Genomic DNA, 14,507 nt, shown 5'->3' with positions numbered 1-14,507 from the left:
GTCAGTCCTTAATCCATGCAGTGGCTTTTCGAGCCAAACAGGGCTTCCAACTCATAGATCCATACTTCTAAGGCCTATCCCCCACGTAAAGTGGCAAACTTTACGTGTAGATCAAGAGATCTAGGCTTAAAACAATCCAAACCAGGGTTTAAGACAAAGAGGCTTCACTATCAACCCAAGAACAGATGCTTTATGACTTTCTAGGCCAAGATAGACTCAGATTTGAAGTAGCAACTTCATATCTAGGCTTCTAACTCGAAATAGTTCATAAGCATGGTATAAAATCCCCAAATCACATAGCCAAAGTTGATCTATTAAACAAAAGAGGGAAGGTAACGATTTAATACCTTTAAATGCTTAGAAATGTTCCACCAACTCTGGATCCAAGGCCCCCTTCTTGCTCCACAAAGACTAACTTCTCTCTCAAGCTCCAAAAGCTTCACTAAGGGTAGATCTTGCTCCAAAACGATTATGGCGGCTAGGGTTTAGTGTTATGTGCTAGAGAGGTAGTAAAGGAACCCTAGGGGAGAGAATGAGACATTTAAATAAGTTCCAAGTCCCGGATTTAGGGTTTTCCTTGCTCAGACCAGACTCGCCGAGTCACCTTGGCCGACTCGCCGAGTCGGTCGCTTATACCTCAACCCGGATCCCGTTCGGACTCGCCGAGTCCCTCCATGGACTCGCCAAGTCTCCCCTTAAAATTGGGGTTTTCTTCCTTTTCTTGGCTTTCCAAACTTTGGGTGTTACAAGCGTCTGCATGGTAAGCTGCAACCGCTGGAGATTCCCGAGTGGAAATGGGAACAGATTACCATGGATTTTATCACCACATTGCCAAGGACTGCGAGAGGAGTCGATGCAATTTGGGTGACTGTGGACAGGTTGACGAAGAGCGCTCATTTTCTTTCTATCAGTGAGAGCTCTTCTGCTGAGAGGTTGGCAAAGTTGTATGTCAGGGAGGTGGTATCGCGGCATGGGGTTCCGATGTCGATTGTTTCAGATCGAGACGTGCGATTTACTTCCAGATTTTGGAAGAAGTTTCACGAGGAGTTGGGTACAAGGCTGCATTTCAGTACCGCATATCACCCACAAACGGACGGGCAGAGTGAGCGGACGATTCAGACGCTCGAGGATATGCTCCGAGCGTGTGTTTTGGATTTTGGAGGGAGTTGGGACACCTATTTACCCTTGGCAGAGTTTTCGTACAACAACAACAATCATTCGATCATTGGTGTGCCACCCTTTGAGCTGTTGTATGGGAGGAGGTGTCGGACGCCCATCTGCTGGGGAGAGGTGGGGCATCGGGTAATGGGTAGTACGGAGATTGTGCTTCAGACGACAGAGCAGATACATCAGGTCAGGCAGGTATTGTTGACCGCTTAGAGTCGCCAGAAGAGCTATGCGGACAGGCGTCGGTCCGAGCTCGAGTTTCAGGTTGGTGACCTAGTACTCTTAAAAGTCTCTCCTTGGAAAGGAGTGATTCGATTCAGGAAGAGGGGCAAGTTGGGACCTCGATACATTGGACCTTACAGGGTAATTGCGAGGGTAGGCAGGGTTGCCTACCTTTTGGATCTACCTGCGGAGCTGGGTCAGATTCACGACACCTTTCATGTGTCGTAGTTGAGGAAGTGTATTGCTGACGAGTCGGCTGTCGTTCCATTAGAGGACATTCAGGTGGATGCGGGCCTGAACTATGTAGAGAGACCAGTGGCAATTAGGGATCGAAAGGTTAAGGTTCTGAGGAACGAGGCAGTGCCGTTGGTGCAAGTGTAGTGGCACCATCGGAAGGGGTCCGAGCTGTCGTGGGAGTCCGAGTTGGAGATGCGGGAGCAGCATCCAGAATTGTTTTCGGTATAAGACTTCGGGGATGAAGTCTGGTTCTAGTGGGGGAGAATTGTAACAGCCGAAATTCAGGTACAACCGATTAGCCCTTCATCTTTATTTATTTGTCATTTTGGGCCTTCTTGTTGGGCGAATACGCTGGGCGTACAAGGAGTACGTTGCACGTACTCGTGCGCCTCATTTAAACACGTCATCGTCGGGTACGCTGGGCATACCCAAGGTTACGCTGGGCGTAATCGGTCCAGACCCAAAACCCTAATTTGAGTTGTTGGCTATAAAAGGAATGAGATGGCTTGGCTCCTCAGCCACCATCCTTCATAAAGAAACCTTAAGAGAGTTTTTCCTTCGTTCATAGCTTGTTTGTGAGCGTTGTAAGCTTCAAGGTGACATTTCAAGGTAGCAAAAGGAAAGAGGAGTCCATTGTGGAGGCTAGAAGTTGGTGTGCAAGTGTAGATCCGTGATAAGCAAAGGTTGGAGCTTCTTCCTAAGGTAAAAAGTTCAGATCTTGCCTTGTGGTTCTTATGGTATGCTTCATGGAGCAATTTCTAGGGTTTTGGTCCCAAATGATGGGTTTTGGTCATAAGACATCATATGTGCTCATACAAACCCTAATGCTTGGATCTAGGTTTCTCTATTGTACATGATTTGAATCCAAGACTATAAACCCTAATTCTAACATTCAAATAATCATATTAACATGAGAATAGGTTTATAATGTTACCTTGATTGTTATGTAGTAATAACAATCCCAATTCCTCCTTGAATTGAATTTGGAAGGCTTAGAGTCACAAGTGTCACTCCTCTAATGGTTCACAAACACCATAAGTAAGAGGATGAAGAGGAGGGAGGATGGAAGCTGCCAAAACCGTGTGAAAACCCTAGAAGGTTGCTTGTCCACGTTTTTTGGTCCTTAAGGGATCTATATATAATGAGGCTATTAGGGTTATCTAACAAGGAAACCCTAATTTGGTTGCTTAAGCCCCAAGCAACCCATGGAGCCCTTTCCATAAGGCATTGGACGATTTCATATGGGCTTCCCCCATAGAGTTCGTTCACCTTATAATATAAGGCAATCCATGGCCCAAATTGCAATTATCTTATAATTACAATTCCAGTCCCTTAAGTTTAATTAATCTCTTTTAGTCACAAAACTAATTACCAATTAATTATTGACTAATATTAATTAAACAATATGATTTCTCCTTTAATATATTATTCCCATAATATATTAATAAATCATATTTAATCCTTTCTCTCCATAATTCATCCTATCAATTTGCTTTGGTGAAGGCAACCCAAAAGGACCATGCACCATCGGGTCAAGTACATACCAAAATAGTTATGGACTTAGACACTAATCCAACAGTCTCCCACTTGGATAAGTCTAATAACTATTCTGTGTATGATTTGAGATCCTGATCTGCAATCGTAGCTTTCCAAAGCCGCTGTCAACTCTGATCATATCAGATACGCGTGTCCTTAGATAAGGGATCATATATTCCTCCATTCTAGATATCATATGAGATATGATTTCAAATCATTCTCTTTGTACTATATCTCGATTCCCGATTTATGACGACTGACCAATTGAACAAATCAAATTAGCCCTAGCCCGGCCGAGCATTTACGTTCGTCATCACTAAACCATCGAGGGGCCCAAAGATATCGCTTTCATCATACTTTGGATAAAAGGAACGGATAAACTTTGATACAATGCTTGCTTGCACTCACGCACCGAATCACACACAACAATATGTTTTATAACACCAAGTTACTAGTGCGTTTACATATTATCAATGTGCAACCGTTTCAAGAATATAAGATGTTATCATCTCACCAATCACTCGTGATACAATCCATGGAGTGATCCAAGTGAGCGTGGGTTTAATCCAATGCTCAAATCATATTCGTAAGCACTCATGAACGTTGCAGCAAACATTTGCTTATGTCTAATACTTTTCTAGACAATCCACACACCAATTCACGACAATCTTCATTCATATCTACTTCCAACGTATGAACAACTGTGGCCCGTTTGAATAACTCGATTATTCTTAATAAACTCAACTATTCTGGAAGTTAAAACATGCAAATGTGAAACACAAGAATAATACTAATCCCATATGGCCTCAAACCTTTGAGTATACATAAAACGCCTTTTATTTATCACCATATTGATTACTCATTATTTGTCGTTTCGGGTAATCAACTTATTACTTGAATTCCAACACTTGTCCCATGCTCCTAGCATGCACACAATGTTTACCTATGGTTCTTACTTTGTGAAATAGATCACATTGAACACATTTCCAATCCTTCTCATTTCACAACTCCAAATCCGTTTTTTATAAGTTAAAGAATATCAAAGTCTTGTTACTTATAGAATATGCTAGATTCTAACATTCTATGTAACTATCATTTCGTAATGTCACTGCACCAAAGTCACAAAGACTATTGCCAATGATATTACAAAGTCCTCTATCGGAGATTCTTACAAGACAATTCCTTAGATATGATGTCTCTCACTCAATGTACATTCCTTTGAACATCCTTTTGCATAAAAGTTTCTAATCTAGACATAGATTTTCAATATTCAATACCCAATATGGATGAAACGACCCAAAAATTTCATTTTTCAATATAACCAAAAACCATAAATCTGAGTATCATATGATAAAACCACACACTATGTTTCCCAACCATAATAAAAATATTGTGACGAAGACTATATCATAACTGAAACATATCATAATCAAGAAACTGAATCAACTCCCTGGATAAAAACTGAAGTTGTGGTGTGTGCGATGCCATCATCCCGAGCTCTTCCCTTTGCTTGCGGAAGTACCTGAAACCAAAACTTAAACTGTAAGCACGAAGCTTAGTGAGCTCCCCCAAACAACCACATACCATGCAATAACATATAAAGCACATACTGGGGCCTTGCCCCCTCCATCGGACCGAAATCCGAAGCTGACTGACTGGGACCTTGTCCCCTCCATCGGACCGAAGTCCGAAGCTAACTGACTGGGACCTTGTCCCCTCCATTGGACCGAAGTCCGAAGCTGACTGACTGGGACCCTGTCCCCTCCATCGGACCGAAGTCCGAAGCTGACTGACTGGGACCCTGTACCCTCCATCGGACCGAAGTCCGAAGCTGACTGTCTGGGACCTTGTCCCCTCCATCGAACCGAAGTCTGAAGCTAACTGACTGGGACCTTGTCCCCTACATTGGACCGGAGTCCGAAGCAAACTGACTGAACATAGCATAGCATAACATGTCATCTAGCATAAACACATACATCCTGTCCGAGCCACGGAGGCGTCAAACATACTAACTACTGTAATGGACCGGAGTCCTGAAACTACTACTAACTGAACGGGCCGGCATTGTGGCCTTAGACCTTGTTCCTACTGGAAGGAAACTCACCTTGCGAACTGGCTGCTGTGTGTATGGTTTTGGAAGCTAACTGCTGGTGCTCCGGTATCTCCCCGGCTACAAATCCATAACACACTCAATCAAATACTAATCACTGCACTGGGGTAAAATGACTCTTTTACCCTTGGTCAAAGTCAACTCTCCTGATCAAAGTATACCCACAGTTGACCTGACTCGCCGAGTTGGGCCGCCAACTCGCCGAGTCCCTATTCTCACTTCTCAACCCTACTCGCTGCTACTCGTCGAGTATGGCATCAACTCAACGAGTTCCTTTTCGAATCTAAAACTTCAAGCAATATGCATCCGACTCGCCGAGTCGCATGAACAACTCGACGAGTTGTTCTTCGGGCTAAGAAGATTGCCTTGGACTCGCCGAGTAGTATGAACAACTCGCCGAGTCCCTCCATTACTGAGTCTGACCTCAAACTCGCTGAGTCCACTCTACCACTCACTGGTCCCACTCGGCATCACTCAATAAGGGAAAAATTGGGGACTCGCGACTCGACTCGCCGAGTCGCTTGCATGCAGCAACTCAAAACTCGATTCTGCTTGAATCCAGTGTATGAAACATATAGATCTGGACTCCCTTAACTCGATTAGCACGTAAAGATTCTATCTTTACGTGCCCATATGCATCCATGAAGATAAAATAGCTCAAAAAGCATAATAAAGGCTAGATCTAGGGTTTTCATGCAAAGTATCTTCAAAAAGGCAATAGATCCGGGCTCTACAACTCCTAAATGAAGAGATCTAAGGATATCTCGATCTACTGAGGCATCCATACAATCATAAGGCTTGAGAAAGGCATCAAACTATTACTAGAAGAGCTCTAATGGAAATTTGAAGCATAAAAGGGGAGGAAATCCGAAGAATACCTCAATGGATTCTGATTTGCCCTTGAATCTTTGCTCTACACTTCTTCCCCTTGCTCCTTTCTTCTTCTTCTTCTTCAAGCCTTCAAAATATCACACAAGAACACTTAAATCACTCAAGGATGGATTAGGTTTTTCTCACAGCACTCTGAGGGTGAAGGAGGCGAGATTGGGGGCTATAAGGTGGTTTAAATAGTGAGCAACCCGGGGATTTAGGGTTTCTTCTAGGCAGGCAAACTCACCGAGTCCCGAATATGGACTCGCCGAGTCGCCGACTAACACGTGCTTGAATTCCCGTCCCTACTCGGCGAGTCAGGCTATGAACTCGCTGAGTCCCTCTTGCAACCTTCTAAATAAATACTATGAAATCATCATACCGGAGACGGGTCGTTACAATTCTCCCCCACTTATCTCAGACGGGTCGTTACAATTCTCCCCCACTTATCTCTCATCTCCTCCTCAACCTCCCACGTCCACTCAGACCCCTTCCTGTGCTGCCACTGCACCTTCACTAACTGAATTTCCTTGTTCCTCAAGGTCTTTGTCTTCCAATCCAAAATCGCGACTGGCCTCTTAATATAATTCAGGCTGCTATCAACCTGAATATGCTCTAGGGGAACGACTGCTGACTCATCCACCAAACACTTCCTCAACTGAGACGCATGGAAAGTGTTGTGGATCTGACTAAGCTCCTCAGGAAGATCCAACCGATAAGCAACCCGACCCACCCGGGCCAAAACCCTGAAAGGACCAATAAACCTGGGACCCAACTTGCCCCTCTTCCGGAACCTAATTACACCCTTCCAAGGTGAGACCCTCAGAAGGACCTTATCACCCACCCAGAACTCCAAGTCTGAACGCCTCCTGTCGGCGTAGCTCTTCTGCCGACTCTGCGCAGTCTGCAGTCTACTACGGACCTGCTGGATCAACTCGGTCGTCTTGAGCACCACCTCTGTGCTCCCAATGACTCGCTGACCGACCTCGCCCCAACAAATCGGGGTCCTACACTTCCTCCCATAGAGCATCTCAAAGGGAGGTCGATCAATGCTCGCATGATAACTGTTGTTATACAAAAATTCCGCTAACGGAAGATACGTATCCCAACTGCCCCCGAAATCTAAAACACATGCCCTGAGCATGTCCTCGAGAGTCTGAATCGTCCTCTCGCTCTGCCCGTCCATCTGAGGGTGGAAAGCGGTGCTGAAATGAAGACGATTACCCATCTCGTCGTGGAACCGCTTCCAGAATCTGGATGTAAAACGGACATCTCGGTCTGACACCACCGATACCGGCACTCCATGACGTGCCACAATCTCTCGCACAAAGATATCGGATAACTTTTCTGCCGATATACTCTCCTGGATCTGGATAAAATGAGCACTCTTCGTCAATCGATCCACTACTACCCATATCGAATCTACTCCCCGTGCGGTCCTAGGAAGCTTGGTGACAAAATCCATGGTGATGTCCTCCTATTTCCACACGGGAATGTCTAACGGTTGCATCTTGCCGTGAGGCCTCTGGTGCTCCGCCTTGAACTTCCTGCAGGTCAGGCATCTCTCAACATACCAGGCGACGTCCCGCTTCATGCAGGGCCACCAATAATCGGGTCGAAGATCTCTATACATCTTCGTCGCCCCTGGATGGATAGCAAAATCGAGACTTATTGTAACCATTGGTAAAAATAGGAACGATCGTATGATGCTATGTTTTGATTATTAAACAATATGAGTATTTTATTAAGAATGTTTTGATTATTAAACAATATGATTATTAAACATAGGGTGCACTCTAACACTATATCAATCAATTCGTTCAAATCATCCTAACACCGGTCACAATAAAAATTTACAACATTTTCATTTTAACAACGTATTAGTTAGTTTCCTCACCATACCGATATCATATATTAAGAAAAGGCCATTTTCCTAAACCCATCGAGTAATAGAACCCTCGTTGTCTATGGCGACAAACCGGACACAATCCCCCAACTCACCTTTTACAACAAGACTCAGAAGTACCTACACAGGAGGTACCACGCCGTCCTAGCCCGTGCTGTGGATAAGAAACAAGAAGAGAAAAACATCATGGATGTTGAAAAAGCCCGTAACCTTCTCGATATATTCCCAGAAAATCTCCTGGGAATACCATCCGTACGGCAACCCGAGTTCAAAAATCAACCTAAGTGCAGTAGTTGTGGAAAAGGGTTGTTGTAAATGCCATCTCACCCAAGTTAATCACCCCACTCAAGTAGAGACTATGGACCCATACTAGTGAATCTATGATTACGAAGTGTATATATTGGAGCCCTATATAGTTAAGATTCTACGGACTTAGGGTTGGTAATTCCGCTTTAAATCCTTTTCCTTGTTTGGATGTGGGCTTAGAATAGAATCACCGATTCGACTATCTTTTCAATCTTAATTATATACGACTTATAAACACAAAGAGATGATAGATGAATCAGTTATGAGTCATACCATGAACTCCATGACAAGTTACCCAGGACAGTGGATGGACATGCTACGACTTGAGCGATCGTAGACAAATCAACCAAACCCACACACTTTCTACCGACCAAGGATACAAAGAAAAATAGAAAAGCTGACAGAAGCATATCACAAGAAAATTACGATACTGCATTGTATACCACTATCTATCATTTTGGATAAGGGACAGGCGATTCGCCTCGTGTTTTCGGTATTCGTTAAAGAAGTCCTTAATATCACCCTCAAACTGACAGACAAAGCGGAAGAACCATTCATCGAATCCTTATACAACAACAACCATTACATTAACATCAAAGTCGCGTCATTCGAAGCTCTCTACAAAAGCAAGTGTAGATCACCTCTTTGATGGGATGAGGTAGGTGACACACAAATAGCTAACAGGCAAGTTCCTAACAACACTCTCACCAGGCCCCAGATCATACGAGAAACTACAGAGAAGATTGTTCAAACCCGTGAATGATTGAAGGCATCCCAGGATCGGAAGAAGAGCTTGTCTAATGAGACTCTTGTTATTCCACTGGATGAAATTGAAATCAACGGGAGTCTAAACTTCATCGAAGAACCGGTGGAAATCATGGATCAGGAGGTCAAAAGGACGAAACAAAGCCGCATACCCATAGTGAAGGCCCGTTGGAACGCCAAGCGAGGACCTGAATTCACTAGGGAACGCAAGAATCAAATGAGAAAAATAAAAAATAAAAAGAAACACCCCCAATTGTTTAGTGATATCCCGTCTACAAGTTGAATTTCGGGGCGAAATTCTTTTAACAGGGGGAGAATGTAACAATTGGTAAAAATAGGAACGATCGTACGATGCTATGTTTTGATTATTAAACAATATGAGTATTTTATTAAGAATGGTTGAAGGAATTTAACCTCTTTTATTTAAATAAGTTATTGTGAAATATAAAACAAGTAACTATTGATAAATTTCGTTATGATGTATGACTACGAACCATCACCGGTTTGTGAAATTAGCATATAACATCATTTAAACGCAACAAACTTAATTTTTGTATCAACATGTCTCTAGTTGATAAGTAAGTTAGGTTCTATGTAAAACGTTTGCTTAATAGATGTGAAGGATCTAAATTTGACAAATATACGAACCAAAGTGACAAAACGTGTTTAAGGATATGGTTAACCGGTTAAATGTCACGAAATTATACATTGCTCAATAAATTTTATATTTAAATAAATTAAAATATAAAATGAATTATTATAAGGTATAATTAAAATGTATTTAAGTGTTTTTGAATAAAAAGAATAAAACATAAACATTAAAGTTCAAATACACAAAAACTACATTGTTATTTTATACTAAGTATACATGTATGTATTTGTATATATGTATTATTATCTAGTGAATGATTAGTTATGGGTCATGAATTAAAGTGATTTCATGTAAGTTTTATGATGTCTAAATCTATTAAGATAAGAGAATTGGTGAAGATAAGTGCCAACTTAACTAATAAGTGCTTAATCACTTAAGACATTTTACTAAGAATGCTTCTTAATCCCTCTTCTAATTTTCGAGATTAAGACATTCCCTCTCCTTAAATAGAACTCCTAACTAACTAAATAACTAGTAGTTAGTTAGTTAACTAACTCTATCTCTAAGCAACCACCCAAGCAAGTGGCTAGACAAGATCACATCACTTAAACTCACATCCCATCACAAGCTAGTCTAGGTTTTGTCCCCTTATCCTCTTCCACTCTTTCCTCCTTCATAATCACGAAATTTCATCTTCATTTTACCCTCATTTGACCAGCCAATACTCCAGGGAATTACTCTCAACCTTCATCTCATTTTCAAGCACAAGAACTTCCTTCCAAAGCCATCAAAACCATGAACTAAAGGGCTGCTGTCCCTTTTGTGTTTCAGCCACCATTTCACCCATCTACACCTTCCTTTTGCTTGATATTTTTACCACCAAATACACCTGGAAGTTACTTGTTATGATACTCAAAATTATTGATTCAAAACAGTGAGTAAACTACCCCTTTTCTTGCTCTTTTGCTGTGAAATTTCGTGACAGCAACATAGCCAAAAGAGTGGCTGTTTTGGAGCATCAAACCAACAACCAAAAGTTCATCTTCAACCTTCCATTCTTCAAGTATTCACATAAGGTGAGTTCATACCCCTACATTTTCATGTTTTATTCAAGTTTTAAGGGGGGGAATACAAGTTAGAACACTAAACATAACTTAAATTTAAATGACAGCTTTCTACAGAAAAGTTGAGTCCTGTTCACGGACTGTTTTGACCATCTTAAACTTAATATCTTTCAAAACTGTACAATATGCAAATAGTTCAAGTTTATACCTTTCTAATGACTACTCGCACGCGTTCATACGATTTTTCTACAATTTATGGCGATTTTTATAAAACTGCCTGTCATTTCAGAAGTGATTTCGGACCAGTCTGTGAAGATGTTCATTTTCACACTAGTTTGAGACCACTAAAAATCATAATAAAAATTAGGAACAAAGTAGACTCATTTTATAAACTCTCAGAGGTGACGGATTCAGTTTTTGACTTACGAGGATTTTTCTATGAGTTTTCTAAAAACAGGGACAGTAAAGGGTAAAACTGTCAAAAGTGGTTTATACATTTATTAACACCTTCTAACATTTTTGAGCAATGTTTATACATTAAGGAAGTTAAAAAAAACAATCATTTAAATATGTTTAATTACCATTTTTACAAAAGTGATAAGTACAAAAAGGTCTTTAGTATCAAACTTAAGGATTATTTCATGCAAAGTTTCTAATAAAAACGTAAGAATATGAACAATAATTACGAAACATACCAAATCATCTTTTAAAATTTATACATATATATAACCATATACATATATATGTTTTGTTTACAAACTTGTCTTCTACATCAAAAATTACACTTTTCATAACAAGTGATTCCTTTTCTAGGTAGTTCTAAACAAACAAGACACACTTTTAGAAAACTATAATAGGTATAGTTTTACGAACAAATTTATAACTCTTATATACTAGAAACATGAATTTCAAGAAGTTTACTTTCGTATACAAGAACAAACGTAACATTTTAACATGTAGATCTGTTTTTATACCATGGTTTTGTGAGACACTAACTTCATGTACGTTCGAGTACACATTTCAAGTCCTATATTATATACCAGAATCCCTTGGAGGGGGAGCATGGTGTTTGTGTATAGATCTATACGGGCTTGACAACCCGCGCCCTGACTGTTAGCTAGAGTCCACCGTTTGGGGTGACAAACGTCATAACATTCCAACGCCTGAAGAACGTTGTGTATAGGCATTCCGAGTCAATAGTATGGTTATAAAACTCACAAGGGGTATTAAAAACACATTGATTTACGAGGTTTTCAAACATATTGGTTATTTTACACTTACATACATTTTTAGAAACAAACATTGGTCTTGAGAGAAGGCTACTTTTATACTAGTAGAAAATATAGGATTTTCTAGAAACAAACAAACAAGGACAAAACATTTCATTTCATACAAACATTTTCATTTAATACTTATGAATCTCACCAGCTTAAATGCTGATCTACTCTTTCAAAATTACTTGTATGTCCCAGGGATTCAGTAATTTTAGGTACTAATATGCTTTTGAAGAAGAGATGCTGCGGCGCCAGTTTAATCTCATATTTTGACATCATATTGTAATTGGTTTTGAACATGTAACTTTTGACAAATGTAAACTTTCAATTATATATATGATGGTTGTATTGCTTTCTTTACTATGTATTCATTTGTTACGTTACCACATGAAGTCATCCGCCCCCGGACGTTTCCGCCGTTCAGGTTTGGGGGTGTGACACTTATGAGCCTCATCCATCAACACCTGTCGTACCCCACCCCAGTACGGTACCCACACTCTCCCGTGAAGCGTCATCAACCCCCGACTGTCATAATCAAACGAGGCTACTCGGCCCACTATCCTGTCACACTTTTGCCTCTCCTCCTTGAGGCCCTCAACCTGAGCCTCCTTGATCCGTTCCAACAATGGAGTGATCACTGTCATCCTCAAACACAAATCTCTGATAGGGGCTGTCGACACTTTGCGGCTTAGGGCGCCGGCCACCACGTTGGCCTTCCTTGGATGGTAAAGGATCTCACAGTCATAATCCTTCAGCACATCCAACCATCTCCTCTGCCTCATGTTCAGACTCGGCTGATCCATAAGGTACCTCAAACTCTTGTGATCCGTGTAGATAGTGATGGGTTTTGGTCATAAGACATCCTATGTGCTCATACAAACCCTAATGCTTGGATCTAGGTTTCTCTATTGTACATGCATTGAATCCAAGACTATAAACCCTAATTCTAGCATACAAGTAATCATATTAGATATTAGAATAGGTTTATAAAGTTACCTTGATTGTTATGTAGTAATAACAATCCCAATTCCTCCTTTGAATTGACTTTGGAAGGCTTAGAGTCACAAGTGTCACTCCTCTAATGGTTCACAAACACCATAAGCAAGAGGATGAAGAGGAGAGAGGATGGAGACTGCCCAAAACGTGTTCTAAACCTAGAAAAGAAGTTCCCCACGTTTTTGAGCCTTAAAGGTTCTATATATAGTGAGGCTATTAGGGTTATCTAACAAGGAAACCCTAATTTGGTTGCTTAAGCCCTAAGCAACCCATAGACTCCTTTAATCAAGCCCTTGGACGATTTCCTTATGGGCTTCCCATAAGAATTCGTCCACCTCTTGATTCAAGGCAATCCATGGCCCAAATTGTAATTATCTTATAATTACAATTCCAGTCCCTTAAGTTCAATTAATCTCTTTTAGTCACAAAACTAATTACCAATTAATTATTGACTAATATTAATTAAACAATATGATTTTTCCTTTAATATATTATTCTCATAATATATTAATAAATCATATTTAATCCTTTTTCTCCATAATTCATCCTATCAAGTAGCTTTGGTGAAGGCAACCCAAAAGGACCATGCACCATCGGGTCAAGTACATACCAAAATAGTTATGGACTTAGACACTAATCCAACAGTCTCCTACTTGGATAAGTCTAATAACTATTCTGTGTATGACTTCAGATCATGATCTACAATCGTAGCTTTCCAAAGCCGTTGTCAACTCTGTTCATATCAGATACGCGTGTCCTTAGATAAGGGATCATATATTCCTCCATTCTAGATATCGTATGAGATATGATTTCAAATCATTCTCTTTGTACTATATCTCAATTTCCGATTTATGACGACTGACTAATTGAACAAATCAAATTAGCCCTAGCCCGGCCGAGCATTTACGTTTTTCATCAATAAACCATCGAGGGGCCCAAAGATATCGCTTTTATCCTACTTTGGATAAAAGGAACGGATAAACTTTGATTCAATGCTCACTTGCACTCACTAACCAAATCACACACAACAATATGTTTTATAACACCAAGTTACTAGTGCGTTTACATATTATCAATGTGCAACCGATTCGCAAGATACAACTCACACATCTCGGTTTCAAGAATATAAGATGTTATCGTCTCACCAATCACTCGTGATACAATCCATGGAGTGATCCAAGTGAGCGTGGGTTTAATCCAATGCTCAAATCATATTCGTAAGGACTCATGAACGTTGCAGCAAACATTTGCTTATGTCTAATGCTCTTTAGACAATCCACACACCAATTCATGACAATCTTCATTCATACCTACTTCCAACATATGAACGACTGTGGCCCGTTCAAATAATTCGATTATTCTTAATAAATTTAATTATTCTGGAAGTCAAAACATGCAAATGTGAAACACAAGAATAATACTAATCCCATATGGCCTCAAACCTTTGAGTATAAATAAAACT

This window comes from Lactuca serriola, chromosome 8 (genome assembly GCF_051521515.1).
Source record: "Lactuca serriola cultivar US96UC23 chromosome 8, Lser_US96UC23_V15, whole genome shotgun sequence".
Classification (NCBI taxonomy): Eukaryota; Viridiplantae; Streptophyta; class Magnoliopsida; order Asterales; family Asteraceae; genus Lactuca; species Lactuca serriola.
Note: the sequence above shows the minus strand (reverse complement) of the source record.